The following is a 16571-nucleotide window of genomic DNA, read 5'->3' as shown; positions in this document are numbered from 1 at the left end:
CGGCTACCCAGCTCTGCTTTTGTGATATAAAAATGGTCATAGACAATATGTGAATGAATGAGGGAGGCTGTGTTCTAATACAGCTTTATTGACAAAAGCAGAAGGTGGACCAGGTATAGCCAGCAGTCCATTATTTAATAATCCCTGCCCTACAGTTATTTATTTTACAAAAACTCTGCTTGAATCTTACCTCTTCCAAGAAGTCCACCCAGATTTCTTGTGAGATGTCACTTTTCTCTCCCCAGACTTTTAAAGCACTTGGGCTTGGAAGGTGCTTAGGGTCCTGGAAAGCTCTGGACCTGCTGTACCACTTAGCTCAAAGCACTTAAGATTTCTGGAGACTCAGTTTACCCATTTGCAAAACTGGTATAAATTTTTCTGCCTACTTATCTTATAGGGTAGTTTGAAGAGCAAATAGACTAATGCACATGGATGTGACTTGCAAAATGGAGAACACTACATGCCAGAAGTGATCTTCCTGGTATTGTACCTAGTGCTAAGAATAGGATTTGGCCCTGGGTCAGCATCAATAGCACCAAATACCAGTGGGATACTAAGAATGGAATTTTGTATCACACGTTGTTAGCACACGTCTATACGTGTACTGATCTCCACGGGGCTGAATGGAGAGCCTGAGGGACACAGGCCCAGGACAGTAGCAAGGGCATCTGCTGGGTCAGGTCTTTAGAATGCTTGTCTGCTTGAAATGTCGCTTAGGGTCAGATGGCAGCAGCTCTAGATTGCCACAACAGGCATATATGGCTAGAAATCTGGATTTATTTCCTGAGACTGATGTAACAACCACAGCTTAAAGCTAGAGAAATTCATTTTCACAGAGTTCTAGAAGCCAGAAGTCTGAAATCAAAGTATTGGCATGGCTGCACTTCCTCCAAAGGATCTAGGCAGGGAATCTGTGTCTTGGCTCTTCCGGCTTCTGGTGGTTGCTGGTATTCCTTGGTCCAATCTTTCTCGCCATCTTCCTATCACTGTCTATACTTCTCTGTGTCTTTTCCTTTTCTGTCTCGTATGGGGGACAGAATTTCTTACAGTGTCACTATTTTCACTTTCTCTCTGAAGTATTTCCCATACTGAGCAGTCTTCCAAAAGCATTATTTTTAATGGCTAACCATGGATGTATCATAATGAACTCTGTGTATTTTCTTCTTGCTAGACAGTCAGACTATTCTTGGTTTTCCACTATTATAATAGCAATACCTTGCATGGACTTTGTAGTCTTATATTCCCAGAAGAAATTTGGACTCTGCCATTTACCAGGGATGTGCCCATAGTCAAGTTTCATAATTCTTTCTGAGCCTCAGTTTTCTTGTTTGTAGAGATCATAATGCTTATCTCATGGGTGGCTCAGGATCAGATGAAAGATTATGTGTAAAGTAGCCAGTGACAGAGTGTTTGGCACATGCAGATGCTAATTACAACTACTCTTATTTTACTAATATCAATGACATCTCAAGTTAATTTTCTTGGATGGATTCCTAGAAATTCACTTCCATCTCAAGGTGAATGGATAGTTTTAAGCTTCTTGGTTTGTATTGTCAAATTGAGTTCCAGAAAAAGGATCAGCAGAGATATAATCCCTCACATTAACCACTATTCCTGGGCTCAGATGAACACCTTAACCAATGCATAAGGACAAATTATGAGATTAGTGTTGGGCTTTGAAAAGATTATAATTTATTTGGGGCAAACAAATCATATGCATGAAATAAGTCCAAAAAAAAAAAAAAGGAGTTCATTAAATCAAATGTTTATTGAGCACCTGCTGTGTGCTGGCTACTATCCTAGATGATGGATCTTATACATTGGGGCATGAAACAGTAATGACCCTTACCCCCATTTAGTCTATGGATCAGGACTAAGTTGCAGCATTTCATTCCATGCAGAATTTGGAGGAAGTGGAGACCGATGAGAAGAGGCTTTAAGAAGGAAGAGAACCCAGAAGTAGACCTGGAAAAGGAGCAAGGATTGGGAGCAGTGGGTTCAGAGGTTTATAATGCACTGCCTTAGGTGGTTAATGGAGGGCAGGAAGGAAAAGGGCTGGCAGGGTCTATTATGGAAGACCAGGACAGCCTGGCAAGGTCTAATGTGTTTTGCTTTAGAAAATCAGCGGCTCATAAAATTTTCTGAGCAGGGAAAAGCCAATGAAAGGTGTCTGGGAAGAGGGGAAGGCTCTGGATGGGCCAAGCTGAAGTCTGAAGGCCACCCAGTCTTGGGTGCTGCAATGCTTGGTGCCATAAACCTCGCCCTGTTTCACAAGGAAGGGCTCAGCAGCATGACTTGGTGGCCTGGTAATGCTGCTTGGCACATGGAGTCCTGAGTCCCTGTCCCATGTCCTTCTCCACCTACCATTTCTCTTGATGACCAGCATTGAGCCCTCAGCAAGCTCTGAGTGTCTCTGAGTGGTTGCCATTGTTTTCTGGGGCCCTGGGCCCTGGGGGGTGATCAGACCCTAGATGCTCTAGTCCTAGGGTTCATCAACCTGGAGTTTATTATTAACTTTTTGGTCCATAGGTGTCCCTGGGCCAGTGATTCTTCCAAGAATTTCTTCTGTTTCACTGAAGTGTGTTCCCCAGAGGATGGTGACTATCTAATGATTGACCAACTCTCTGTCCCCTTTGGTGATTAATGTGCTGCTGTAGAGGAATCAGGGTGCAGAGAAAGTGCCTTCTGCACATTTCCACCTGACCACTCAGCATGTTCACGATCCAGTCAGATGTAACAGGAGCTGGGGGGTGGGTGAGGTGGGGTGCTAAGGAACTATAAGGAAACTCCATGTGTGCAGAGACCCGTCATCCAACCCAACCCTCCACCCATTCCTGAGTCACAGGCCCTGGAAGCGAGCAGGGGCTCATTTCGCATCTTCCCTGAACATAGAGCCACTTCTCTGATTTCCTTCCATTCCTGTAAATTGGAGCATTGCTGCCCATATAGAAATGATGATTGTCTTGTCTAGGGACAAGGGCAAACCCACTGAGGCCACCAACATACTCTGAGGCTTTCCAGGGCTTCTCTGCAGTGGAAGAAAGCAACTCCCATGGACACCAAGCTCTGGGAACCCTGGTGAGACAGTTATAGAGCACTCAGGATCACCTGTGAACCCCCTCCAGCCACAGAGAGGGGCAGTGGTGTTCAAGGCCACTGTCAGGGGATGGGGTTAGAGTAGGCTCAGCACCCAGAGCTCCTGCACCCAGGCTGGAGCCCCCACCCACTGCTTTGCCAGGCCTCCGGAAGCCAGTCTGTCCTTCTTGAAGGTGATTTTCACCAAGAGAGGTGTTTTCTCCTTGGCATACTCCTCTTTTATTTAAACAGCAAAGTTCCTGAATAGGTACGGAAAACCCAGATCCATGTAACCTTCAAACCAAAACAATTCAGGTAAAAGCACAAAAGTCTAGAGAATTGCATCCTGGGAAGGCTGCTCTCCCCACCCAACTAAATATGGATGCTGCCAAGGACCAGGGCCAAGGTGGAAGCAAGAGAAACTGGGAGGCTTTCCCAGTGGCCATTTTTTTTTTTTTTTTTTGGAAGGGATGGAGGAAGGGGTTTCAACAGAGTGGGGAAGGGAGGAGAGCTTAGCAGAGGGGCCAAAAGGGGACTTGAGTCAAAGGGTGGCTAAGAAACCCTCTTCTGCCTGTACGTGGTGGGCACTTGGGACCCTGCAGGGAGGGAAAGAATGACAACAGAAGCCTCCAGGTCATGAGGTGCCTTGGGGCTGTCCAGCACATTCAAAGAGCCTGGACTTGAGGAATGACCTGAGCGCTATACTAGCCCTCCATGTCCTCCATGCGTCTACTTCCCCCGGGGAACCTTTGCTCTTGCTGTCTTTGTCCTGAAATGCTCCCTGCTGTCATCTCTGTCTGATGACATCACAACTATCTTTTCATCATCTATTAATTAATTCATTCACTTGTTTATCATCAATGTGTAATAAGAGGTCAGACGGTTTTGGGCACTGGACATGAGATACAACTACAAACATGACCAACAGAGTATTGGCCTCCGGGGCTCACATGGGAGATGATGGGGCAGGGCTGAGGGGGTGGAAGGCAGACCTCAGAACAGTACGGAGATGACTGATTGCACAGGCGATCAATACAAAACAGTCATGATAAGAACCAGGAAGAAGCAGTGCAGTCTATTCTGAACGTGGGATGGATCCAGCCCTCTGGGGCAGTCAGGGAGGGCTTCCTTGAGGAAGTGACACTTAAGTAGTGTTCTGGAGACTGTGTGTGAATTAATTAGTGGGAAGCAGAGGGCCCTCCAGAATGTGTGCAGCACCTGAGCAGGATGGCTTGTGGGAGGGCAGGTGGGGTGGGGGAGCTGAAGTAATCAAAATGAGGGGGTTAATATGTCCTCCACCAGCGGAGGGTTGAGGTCCCAAACTCATGGGCCAGGCAGATGAGTTACGGTGTTGCAGTCCAGTAGAAAGGGAACAGGGAGGGTGGGGACCGGGAAATGCTAAAGGATATTTAAACTGCACCCAAAACATCTGAATTTAATGTCAAGACCTATAATTCACCAAAGCAAAATCTGCTGATTCATAGAGCTTGGGGCTTCTGATTTTAGGGGAACGGGTTGCCTGGAAACAAAGCCTGTGGGGAAGGACCTGGAGCTGCTTGACCAGAGCGCCAGAAAAAGAGCCAAAGGGCCCTTCTGGTCCTTTTTCCTCCCTGAGGCTGTCAGATCAACCACTCTCCACCCGCCCTGCTTTGTGACTTCTTCAGCTTGCTTTTCAGGGCTCATCTGTCCCCAGAGTCATCCCACTTTTACCCAAAGCAGAGTCAAGTCCAGGATGCTAACTGCTGCCTTATGAATGGTGAACCTGCCTTAGCTCAGGAGGGACCATCCACTGACCGCAGCCATCACTGAGCCCAATGAGACTGGCAAGTTCCATACAGATTTATGGGATCAGTGGAGCTGGGGAAATAAACTGAAGGGGGATGCAGAAAGGAGGTGAAACAGATTCATAAGCCGAGAAAATAAGATTAGAGAGTTGACACCCTCCTGTGTTATTCTGGTGTTCATTTCCAAGCACAATTTTGGGTTATTTGCTTCCCATTATTGGTTCCTTCAAAGCTTGAAAGTGGGGGAGCTTATTTAAGGGCTGCTTCTACTTCCCTTGTGAAACATAAAAACATGAGTGAGTTTATCTTAAAAGCAATATCATATTTAATCAAAAACAATCCTTGTTTTCTCCCCTCTGTGCTGATTTAAATTTCCTTATGTGCACAGTGTTGGGGGTTTCTAACCCCCACCATCTTCACAGTCACGTGGAGGGAAGATGCTCAGCCTCCACGTTTCTGCCTTCTTGGCAACACTGAGTAAGAAGTACACTCATTTTTGCCAGATCTTTGTAGGGCAAACCTCTTTATGTGGAAGGAGATGAATTTTCTTCTGTCTCATAAAGGAAGGAATATTTTTAAAGTCCATTTCAGTAGGTAGACACTGCTCTCACCACACACACAGCTAATGGCTTGTTTCCACCACCCTCTAAAGCAGAATGCGAAGATATTCCTTGAAAAGAGCTCAGCTGCCTGAGCCAGAATTTTCAAAGGACAGGCTCGTGAACAGCAAGTCCCCAAAATGTAGAGAGCATCTGTGGCTTCCTCATTGCCCAGTGTCCATGCCTAGAGTGCCAGAAGAGCTCTGGGTTTATCGTCAGAGGTCCACTTTGTCCTTCTCAGTCCACAGGATGCCAATGGCATTGATTCCTCCTTGAGTCCTGGAAAAGGAATTTCATCCAGGCTAAGACAACTAGGCAACCATGTTATCTCTCGGGAAGGGCCATCCGACCTAAACCTGTCCAGAGCCACAGAGGCTTGATTTCAGCTAGGGGGGAAGAGGATCCCATCCATTTCCTGCTGGAACACAGCCTGAGAGGATGCAGAGCTTGGGCTGCTATGGCTGTCCTTCCTGTCTGTGAGATGGACGCACTACACATAAAGGTGGACCAAGATAGAGAAATTGAGTCCAGGTGACTTTTGAATCTAGCCATACCTAAAGCTGGCCCTACCCCCAAGGACTTTGAAGCTATATGGAGGGTCATTTTCTAGTTTTTCCCTAAGGCAATCTGAATCAGGTGTTCTCGATCTTCTGGGTACCATCTATCTTATCATAAAGCAATGTGGCTGGTTCCCATGTATGATTCCAGTAGAATCTGTCCCATTATTTTGTAGTCAGAACTTAGGCTCTGAATGACACTGTCAACTTCTTAAAGCACCATGACCAATGTGCCATCACATTTCATCCAGACCATTCTCAGAGGGGAGTTTTCCTACTTCATCCTCATGTACAGGCGGCTTTCCTGATGAGACACAGGACTACACAGAACAGCCCGATTCCCCAGCAGGCACCTCAGAAGACTGCTTCATTGCACACCATTTTTTTCCCTTCAGAGAAATAGTTTAATATTTAAAAGACTGACCTAGGAAATTCAGTCTGGAGAAGGGCAATTGCAACAGAGATCCTTATTTCACTATAATCCCACTAGGAAAAATCCTAAGCAATCATCCCTTGGACCGCCAAATGCTAGAAAAGTATAAAGTCCTTAACAAGCAGAGCCGAATGTATTGCACAAACAATTGTGAAGAAATAAAGTTTAGTGAAAAGGCCAACACTGGGGATAGTGTGCTATTGCTTCACGTTTTGAAACAGTAAAAGCCGGTGTACACTTAATCTTGCAGATACCATTTCTGGCAGAAACCACCGTGTTACTTCTAGAAGGTGCTCAGGAGGCTGGAGATGGGGATGAGAGCAAGAAGGACTATAATTTTTTTTCTTTTCTAGATGGTACACCTTTCCACCTTTTCATTTTTGCATAATGTGTACGCCTTACCTATTTTATAAGTAGATTAACTTTTGAAAGAGAAATGCAACAACTAACAACTACAAAAGCCCTCATTTTGATGTGAAAGCCTCACAGAGCTTCTGAGGAGTCAGTGACTGGCCTCCTTCGGAAGCTGGAGCTGAGGCTTGATCTAACTGGATGCTGATCTTTTTCAGAGGGGGTTGCAAATTAGAAGTCAATTTTGAGGGTTCCCAAAAGGAAAAAAAAAAAAAACCCTGACAAACACAAAGTCTTTTGGAGCAATCAGGTAACAAGCAAATGAAATCTCTGTGGGGAGTAGAGGGGGAACTGGAAGACGTGCTTCAGGAGTGGGGCTTCAGGGACCCACAGCGAGGAAAGAAAAGAGGCGCTGATTATTTTCTAGAGGAAAAGTCAGGTGCTGAGCACCCAGTCTGTGCATTCATTGCACATTTTAACATTTTCATCATGTGCCTTCCATCCAGCCATCCGCTGGAGCTACATCTGCAGAGGCCAGGGCCAAGACTGCCTCATTGTATGTTGCTTGAAAAATCCCTCATGACAAAAGCTGTTTTAAAATGTACTGAGCTCACAGGGAGAGAAGAAAGGAATGAAGGATGCAAGAACCTAAGAATATCCTGAGGCCCTCAACATCCCCAGACCCTTGAGGAGGTGGCACCAGGAACACAAGGGCCACAGCAGAGAACAGAAGCAGGAGCTGCAAAAACTCTGACCAACAATGCCCCAAGGTATGACTAGATGGTCCCTACTGCTGCTTCCTCTTCTAGAGTGCAAATATGACACGTTTATTTATCCAGTCTGCTATTGGTGGACATTTGGCTTGTTTCCACTTTGTGACCATCACAAGTCATCCTGCTACAAACGTTCCCATACTCATCTTTGGGTCCTCACCCTTTGCCGTTGGTTCCTAGGACTGGGATGGGGCCGAGCTGCAGCTTGGGGTCAGCTGAGCATTCTCAAGGACTTCAGCAGGTTTGATGCCCTCAGCCTGAGCCAGAGCTCCTGCTCTTCAGTGTCCTCAGGAATATTTGAGACTGGGAGACATTTTTGTTTTTGTTGACCTGGTGGCTCTGTGACCTTTGTTATTGTTGTTGTTTGCAGTGCTGGGGATCAAACCCAGGGCCTCAGGCGTGCCGGGAAAGTCCCCTACTTCTGAGCTACAACCCAGCCCTGTTGTGGTTATAGTATCCACTTTCCTGGTGGCAATGAGCTTGAACGCTTCTCGTGTTCACAAGGCATTGGGACTTCCTCAGGCAAAGTGCCTGTTCATGGTTTTTACCCATTTTTGTTTGAATCAATAATTATAACTCTCTTGATGGTATGTCTTTCATTTTATGGCTTATTTTTTAATTCTTTCTATGTCTTTTCATGAAATGAATTTTAAAATTTTAGTGTTGTATATTTCATTGTTTCTCGACCTATCTACAGGTGATGAACCAGTTTTTGTTTGTTGTTTTTATTTCCATTAGTGGCGTTCTGATACATTCTAAAACAAAATAAGATTATTAAAATAAGTTAAAAATAAAAAGGAAAACTGTACTAAAGCAATTGTCATGGAAACCATGCCGATCCCTCTTCTGGGACTTTAGCTCTTCATACTCAGGTTTTCTTCAAATGAAGCACCTGCATTGATCCATACATATTTAGACACGCGAACAGATGCTTTCGAATTTAGAATGGAGAGGATAAAAATAACAGCCCTGGATTGCTAGAAATGGAACATGAAAGAAAACAAAATCGAGCTGGCAGACATGAAAAAGAGGAACACTAGAACACGAGGATAATGACAAAATGTCCTCACAGAGCAGAGTCTGAACACAACCAGATTAAGAATGGAATATATTCTACCTCGGCACATTTCTTACCATATGAAATGGTCTACCAGAATCGGAAGCCAGGAACACAGCGATCTTCATTTACATGCCATTACCCAGAATGTTCTAAGGCTTCATCATTTTGAGGAAGAACACTGCTAGCGTCAGAGTTTGGAAATGAAAGCAAATTAATTTTAGAAATGGCAGAATCATCCATTCCACTTGTTCATGGGATTCTTCATTAAAGTTTTGGTTGTGTATCACTCAACGTCAATTAATCTCTCCAGATTCTATCTGGCATATTCCCTAAGCTTTCAAGCTTAGAGAGTTAACTCAGGATGGTCTGTTTCAAACAGGTTCCCTTTAACAGCCAAGCACACAGTAACTTTTGTTGAGGTTGTTTCTAAGTGGGTCACCTTTCCGGGCCAGCTTTTCTGTAATTAAAGATAGAGATAGACAGGGATAGAGACAGACATAAGAGGGAGATGGAGACAGAGAAACCAGTAGGGAAACCAGCACCCTATGGCAGTTGGGTCTTCATTTGTAAGAATTACCTGCTCATTTTTCTTGATCTTCTTTCTACCAGACTCTGATTTGGCAGATAAGTGACATAAATATTGATAACTGGAGCCAGGCACGGTGGCGCAAGCCTGTAATCCCAGTGGCTTGGGAGACTAAGGCAGGAGAATCGCTAGTTCAAAGCCAGCCTCGGTGATGGCGAGGCACTAAGCAATTCAGCAACTATTTACAACCTTGTTTCTAAATAAAATACAAAAAAGAACTTGGAATGTGGCTCAGTGGTCAAGTGGCCCTGAGTTCAATCCCCCGTATACCCCCCCCCAAAAAAAAATTGATCACTGGGCTGGGACTGTAGCTCAGCGGTAGAACATTTGCCTGCACATATGAGGCACTGGGTTCAATCCTCAGCATTGCATAAAAATAAACAAATAAAATAAAGTCATGCTGTCCATCTACAACTACAAAACAAATATTTTTAAATAATTGATAACTAAGGAGCAGGAAAGTGGTGGATCTTTCCTAAGTCATTTTAGTTCTCCACACTGTCCAGCTTTCAGTTTTCTGGCTAGTAGGCAAAGAAATGGGATATAACTCAGAGTCCTCCAGCAGCACAGATGTTCAGGTTGTGCATGGACGTGTGCATGAGTGTTGAATGTGTGGGCACGGAGTGTGTGTGTTTAATGAGATTATTGCATGTGTATCTGTTCAGTATGTATGTGTGCAATGAGTGTGTGTTGAGTGTGAGTACATGTATACTGAGTTGTGTATCTGTTGGGTGTATGTATGTAGCATGTTTGTGTGTTGAATAACTGTACAGATGAAATATCTGAATGTTGAATGTGTATATTATCGAATATGTATCAATTATGTGTGTGTGTGTGTGTGTGTGTGCACATGTGTGTCCCTGTTAGGAATGTGTGTGTTAACCAGAGTTAAAACTCATCCACTTTAGGTCACAAATGTTGCATCAGGAATCCAAAGGGCTGCTTCCAGCATCTGACTTCTTTTGTGTGGTTTGTACAAATGGGAAAGCAAAGACCTGCTATTATTTATTCAGTGGGAATTATTTTGACAAATTTGGAAAAACAGAGGACACCAGGGCTAACCTCACAGTTGGCTTCTTCTTCATTATGTCTTCCCTGTGACTCCTAACCCACTTTTCTCCCTTTGGAGTTAAAGAATAAAACTAATTATCCAGAGATAATCACCTGATAGAACACAATTTTCACCAAGAAAATGTGTGGGGCAGGGGCAGGCCACGACAACACACTGACCATCCAGAAATGGCTGGCAGGCTCTCTTGTCGAGTCACCTGTGTAATCTAGACCCTCAACCAGAGAAAAAGCTGCTCCAGGTCTGGGGTTTTCTTATCATTTCCTTACCCAGTCCCTCCTCCCCACCTCATACTTCACACTGCCAAGCTCTTCATAATCACTATGGTAGGAGCCCAAACTGGGCACCTGTGTGTCATGCACAGTGGGGAAATTTCACTCCGGTTGACCTCTGCCTTCTCAGCCCTGTGCTCAAGCCACACCAGGCTTTTTTCCTGTTCCTTGATCCCATTAAGCTTGTCCCCAACACGGGGCCTTTGCTCTTGCAGTTCCCTCTGTCTGGAATGCTCCTGCCAACTCTCAGCACAGTCAATCTGTCAAACTCCACTAGAAGGAGAACTGGATTCAAAATGGAGCTGTTGTCGCTGGACTTGGGCAGCACAGACTTAATTGGTCATCCTGACAGGGGTGGTCTCAGTGGCTTTGTGGAGACAGGAGCTCCAACCACAGAGGCTAGAGGAGAGAACAAAGAGTGAATAAGCTGAGATGGTAACTACAAAAATTTTACCACAAAGGGAAACAGAAAATAGGGTGATGGCAAGACAGAGGTGTGAGGTCAGGGAAGGTTTGGTTTGTATATTTCCTCATAAAGCAAGAGAGGACAGCAAGTCTGCATATGGATGGAAGTGACATTGACCTCTGCCATAGGGCTCAGATATAGGGGGAAGGGGGATAATTGCTAGGAAGAATCATTTGGAGAGGAGCAAAGAAGCAATGGGATCTGACTGGAGAGTGTTGTGGGATTTCCAGGCACTATTTAATTTGTTCAATAAATGTAATGCTCACAAAATCCTGTGAGGTACATAGTGTTATGCTCCTTACCTTAAATATAAGAAACCTAAGGATCAGTGATGTTAACTTGTCCAAGATCACATTGCAGACAAAAAGAGGAGTTGGGGTTTGAAGAAAGTTTCTGACTCCTGGTTAATTATGAGATCTGAGTGAAGATTATGAAGGATGGAAAGTCAATTCTAAATAGCCAGTAGAGAGGATTTTGAATGTTCTCAACAGAAGTAATTGATAAACATATGAGGTGGTAAGATATACCAATTACCTTGATCTAACTATTACACATTGTATACATATACTGAAATGTCATGCTATACCCCATAGATAGCTATAATTACTATCTGTCAATTAAAAATAAAAATATATTTAAAAAGCAAAAGAAAAGTCAGCTCCTTAATCAAAGGCTATCAAAGATACAACTAAAACCCCAAGGTGCTACAGAAGTGAAATAACTCCAGTGGTTCATAAATGGGAACATTTTGAAGATTTTGTTTAGGTGCTAAAAAAAAAATATGTCTGTTGGCAATATGCTACCTCTCATACTGGGAGGATGAATTTTGGTTGTTTGCACTTGAGCTAAATCACTAATCCACATGTCTGCTCTGTGTATTTTTGTGTATGAATGTTTTACAATTAAAGGTTTAAAAACAAAGCTGAGCTGCCTTGTTGGTAGATACATTATGGTTTAGATATGGGCATCCTCCCAAAGCTCCTGGGTCAATGCAGGAATGTTCAGAGGTGAAATAATTAGGTTATGAAAGCTATAACCTAATCAGTCCATCCTAATTTGAAAGTACTGCTGCTCTGGGACAATGGGGCATGGCTGGAGGAGGTGAGTTGCTGGGACAAGCCCTAAGGGATTGCATCTTGCCCGCTGGCTCTTCCCTCCCTCTCTCTCTGCTTCCTAGCCATTGGAAGTGGAGCAGTACTTCTCCTCCTCTGATGCCTTCTGCCTTCTGTCATGATGTTTGGCCTCATCTTGAGCCCAGAGCAATGGAGTTGGCTGACCATGGACTGAATCTCTGAAACTGTGAGCCAAAATAAACTTTTATTTCTCTAAGTTGTTCTTGTCAGGTTTTTTGGTCACAGTGACAAAAAGGTGACTAACACAAGATGATATGTGAATGATGCCTTTCAAAATATGGCCTAACTGAGTAGTTCCAAACCTGATCAGTTATCAGAACCACCTGGGAGAACTTCCGAAATAAAGATTTCCACCTAAGACCCAGCAATTTGCTGGAAACTTGCACAGTATCATCAGAGAGCCTCAGTGACTAAGGCTTGATCAAGTCTGGGGACCACCAGCTTCAAATACATCAATTCAGTTAAAATTAATGTTTTTTATGGTACTGTTTCCTATGGCCTGCAGAAATACTCAAAATATGCCTCATGCAATACAGAAGTCTGATTAATTCAGAAATGTTGTATGTTCTCTGTTCCTGCCTTATATGCTGAACTAAACCTGTCCTTTGCCTTCCTTCTGACCTTTCTGTTGCTTTGAATCATAGACAGAAAACATATGCAAATGCAACATAAGAAAACTCTTCAGCTTAACCCCAAATGACCATAAACTCAATTGTATCTCTTCCTTCCCTTTAATGTCTATCTCTCTTGACAGTTCCTGGGGAAAGACCTCCTGCCACTCTGAGAGGAGAGCTTAGTAGGGAGGCCAGGGCATGTGTGGAAGGGTCCATCTTCTCCACCAAATGAAAGCAGTGGCAGGGTCTCCCAGCTAAGAGGACCACAGCAGAGTACTGGGGGAAGGAGCTATTCTCCACACTCATCTTTGATCTAGAGCCACCTAAAGACCCAGAGTCACTGAGGCCACTCCTGGGAAGGAAGGGCAGAGGAGCTCAGATGTGGGCCGACTCTGCGAGAGACAATGAGGCTGCAGCAGAGTCAGACTGTGTCCATCCCGCAGATTCATAGGGGTCTTAAGGCAACCAGCTCTGAGAGCATCATTTTTCCTCATTCTCTAACCAAGAAAGAGCACAATGGAAGCACAGTTCTATTTGCTGCCCTTCCCAGGAAGAAAGAAGAAAGGAGCAGTTTGAATCTCAGGAATGCATAAGAAACAGCAGCACTGCCTCTGAGCAGAGCCACTCTATTGAAATTTGACTCATCTTGGCAGTTTATTGTGTTTCCCCCTCGCCTTCCTTGTGACACAGGAGTGAGGTGAGTAATGCTCTGCGCAGTGAGAGGAAAATAGATTCCCAAATGCCTTCCATTATGCTAAAGGCCTGTGTCACCAGCTGTGGTGTCAGGGGGTGTGGTCACCACCCATTAGCAGGGGAAGATGCAGAATATCTGACTCTCTCGCTGCTGCTGCTGCTGCTGCTGGCAGCAGCGGAGGCTATTTGTGGTTGTAAAAGCCCAAGCAGGATCTGAAAGAGGATCCATGAAGAGGCCACCTAGATCCCCGAGATCCCTGCTGGAGTCTCAAGGGAGCCAGAATGGTCAAGAGGCCCCATGCCAGAGCTACAAGGCCACAAAAAATGTAAACAGTGGGACCTACTTTCTGCAGCCCGATCTTGCCAGCCCCTTCCCCACAGGTATAAGAACTACCTCTTCCAAGAGTAAAACCAGCCAGTATTTCCTGAGTTGTGTTAAATGCTGAGCAATGGGCAAAGCATTTTTTAAGAGTTCTGTTATCTAATAAATTGCAAGCTTGGGCATGCACTTACGCATACACACCTCTGGAAGTACTGTGTTCTTTCTCAGAACAGCAAACCCCAGGAAGGTTCAGTAACATGCTCAGGTTTTCTGGATTCATTCAGGACACAGGCCAAGGCCAGCTCAGGCAACAGTTCCAGATACAGTGCTTGAGCACACCTGCTTGGTTATATGTGCAGTTATTTGAACAATGAACAAGAGAAGGACAGAGAAATGTTTCTGTTGCCCCATTTCTTTTGCTCTATAGATGGATGCATCCAGGTTCTCATCACAGAAACTGGGCCCCAGATCAATAACCCCAGACTTCCTATAGGCATTCTTTTTATTATAGTCTAAGAGGAGGAAATGGGGAGGTAGTTGCTGCTAGAGTTGGATGCTTGTTAACCAGGCAGCAGTGAGTACAAATCACAGCAGAGTCTCCCTCCCCTACAGAAACTTAAAAATAAATAAATAAAATTAAAAGCCTCCTTTTCTCCTATTTAATTTTTTAAAAATATATTAAGTTCTAATAGATCAGAAACATCTTCCCTTTCTGGAATTGACTGCATTATCCTCCTACCCAGGTGGAACCATGCTAGAGAGAAAAATAAATGTGTGTCTCAATGGCATTTTCTGATTCAGCTAATTGATTTTTTAAAATAACAATAATGCTTGAACATCCCGCCGCCTAATTACCAGCAGCTTCTTATTTGCACTACCATTAGCTTCACAGCTGCCTTGTCAGTGACAAGCGGGACCACAGACATGTCAGCTGCAAGTGTTAGTTTCTGAAAGAAGAAACAGGTCCAACTCCTCCTCTGCCAAGGTCGAGGTCCAACTCTTCCTCTGCCAAGGTTGGGGCTAGTTTCAACAGTACTGGTCGAGGAAACATGTTGGGTGGAAGGGACCTTGGAGAGTATCTGGCTCAACTTTCCATTTACAGATAAGGAAACTCAAGGTCCATAGAGGTTAGCTGACTTGCCTAGGATCACACAGCTAATCAACTTCAGTACTGGAACTGAAGTCTAGGCCTCCTGGTTCCTTAGTTATCAGAATTTTTTAAAAAATTGAATCATACAGAAAAAATGTACATAAGTGTATGGCTTAAGTAATTACTTTCACATGAACACATTATTGTAACCATCACTCAAGTCGAGTAAACGACCATCTCTAGCACCTTCTGTTTTCCTTCCTTCATTGCAAACCCTCTCCTCAAAAGTTACTTCTAACACCACAGATTAGCCTGGCTTGTCAATATACTTTGAATAAAGAGCTGTTTTATGTGAAGCTAAGCTATTTGGACCTCAGAAATGAACTTTATCTTTCATGGAGTGAATTAAATGTACTTCTTACTGGGTATGGGGCTTCCTTTGAGGGTGATGAAAATGTTTTTCAATGAGACAGAGATAGTAGTGCCTCTCCAGTTCTACAGTCTTTGCTTTTCTTGCATCATCATTGATCTTCTTGATTTTGCCCCTTGCCTCATTTGCTGGACTATTCCCTCTTATTTCATCCCCTGGAATTTGCTCTATGGTCAGCCCAAAGCCTACCTTCACACAGTCATTTCACATGCCAAGTGACCCTTTCTTAATCCCAGTCACTTCCCTAGAGAAGTCATGGGATCATTCCATTACTTGTGAAAATAATTCATCTAGGGAAGTCTTAAAAGAGAGTCTATCCTACACTAAAATTGCTCTAAAAAAGGCCACTTTCCAATTTAAGCTGGCAGGGACAGTCTTCAAGTAGCCTGCTTCCCTGCAGACAGCAGACCTGGAGATGAACTTGTCTTACCTCTCATGATTACCTTGTATAGACCCAAATATTGACATTAACTCATCAGTTTCCCCTTCTCCTATTTTCACTCATGTATTAAACTCAAGTTCTCTTAACTCTTCCAGATTGTCCCTTCCCATTTGGTCCCTATAATTAACTGTCTTATGCTCTGGGGCTGAGATCTGGGAACCAGAGTACTATAGTTTTTCTTTTTAGTCATAAACATGAAGAAAAAGTATTATTCATGATCCCAGTTGTCATTTCCTTTTTTTTAACTACATAAAGTCACTCTGGTGGTCAGGTGAATTCCTAAGCAGTGATCCTTTGGTGCAGGGTTCCCATTCTACCCACTTATACAAGTTGAACCTACTTACAGAAGCAGAAGCATGAAGCTTATTTTTTTTTAGAGAAGCTACTAATCTGACCTACAAGTGCAGTTTTATTCCTACCAGAATATAAAATCCTCAAGGACAGGGACTTTGTTTAGTTACCGTTTATCGCCACACTTAGCCTTTATATGCACTGACAATTAATTCAATGACAATGAATTCATTCATTTCACAAATGCTTATTGATGTATTTATGAAAGAGGACACTGTGTCAGGTGATGCTTGAGACAGAAAGAACAAATGTAGCCAGGATATTTTGGCCATAAGTAACAGACCTTCCCTAAACACTCTGGCATTTATTAGTGCAGGTAAGTGGAAGTCCAAATTTAGATCAGCTCATGTTTGCTCAATCCACCATCCAGGACCCAGGCTTTATACAGCAACCATCTAAGATTTTTTTCTTTTTGGAAAAGATCATAGGATGAACATCAGGAAATGAGGATAAGAGTAAGAAAGGGTGTGA

Source organism: Marmota monax, unplaced genomic scaffold, assembly GCF_021218885.2.
Source record: "Marmota monax isolate L192 unplaced genomic scaffold, Marmota_monax_Labrador192_F-V1.1 WCK01_AAM20220418_F8-fsc00004, whole genome shotgun sequence".
NCBI classification, from domain to species: Eukaryota; Metazoa; Chordata; class Mammalia; order Rodentia; family Sciuridae; genus Marmota; species Marmota monax.
The sequence above is the reverse complement of the archived record's forward strand: the minus strand, read 5'-3'. Positions refer to the sequence as shown.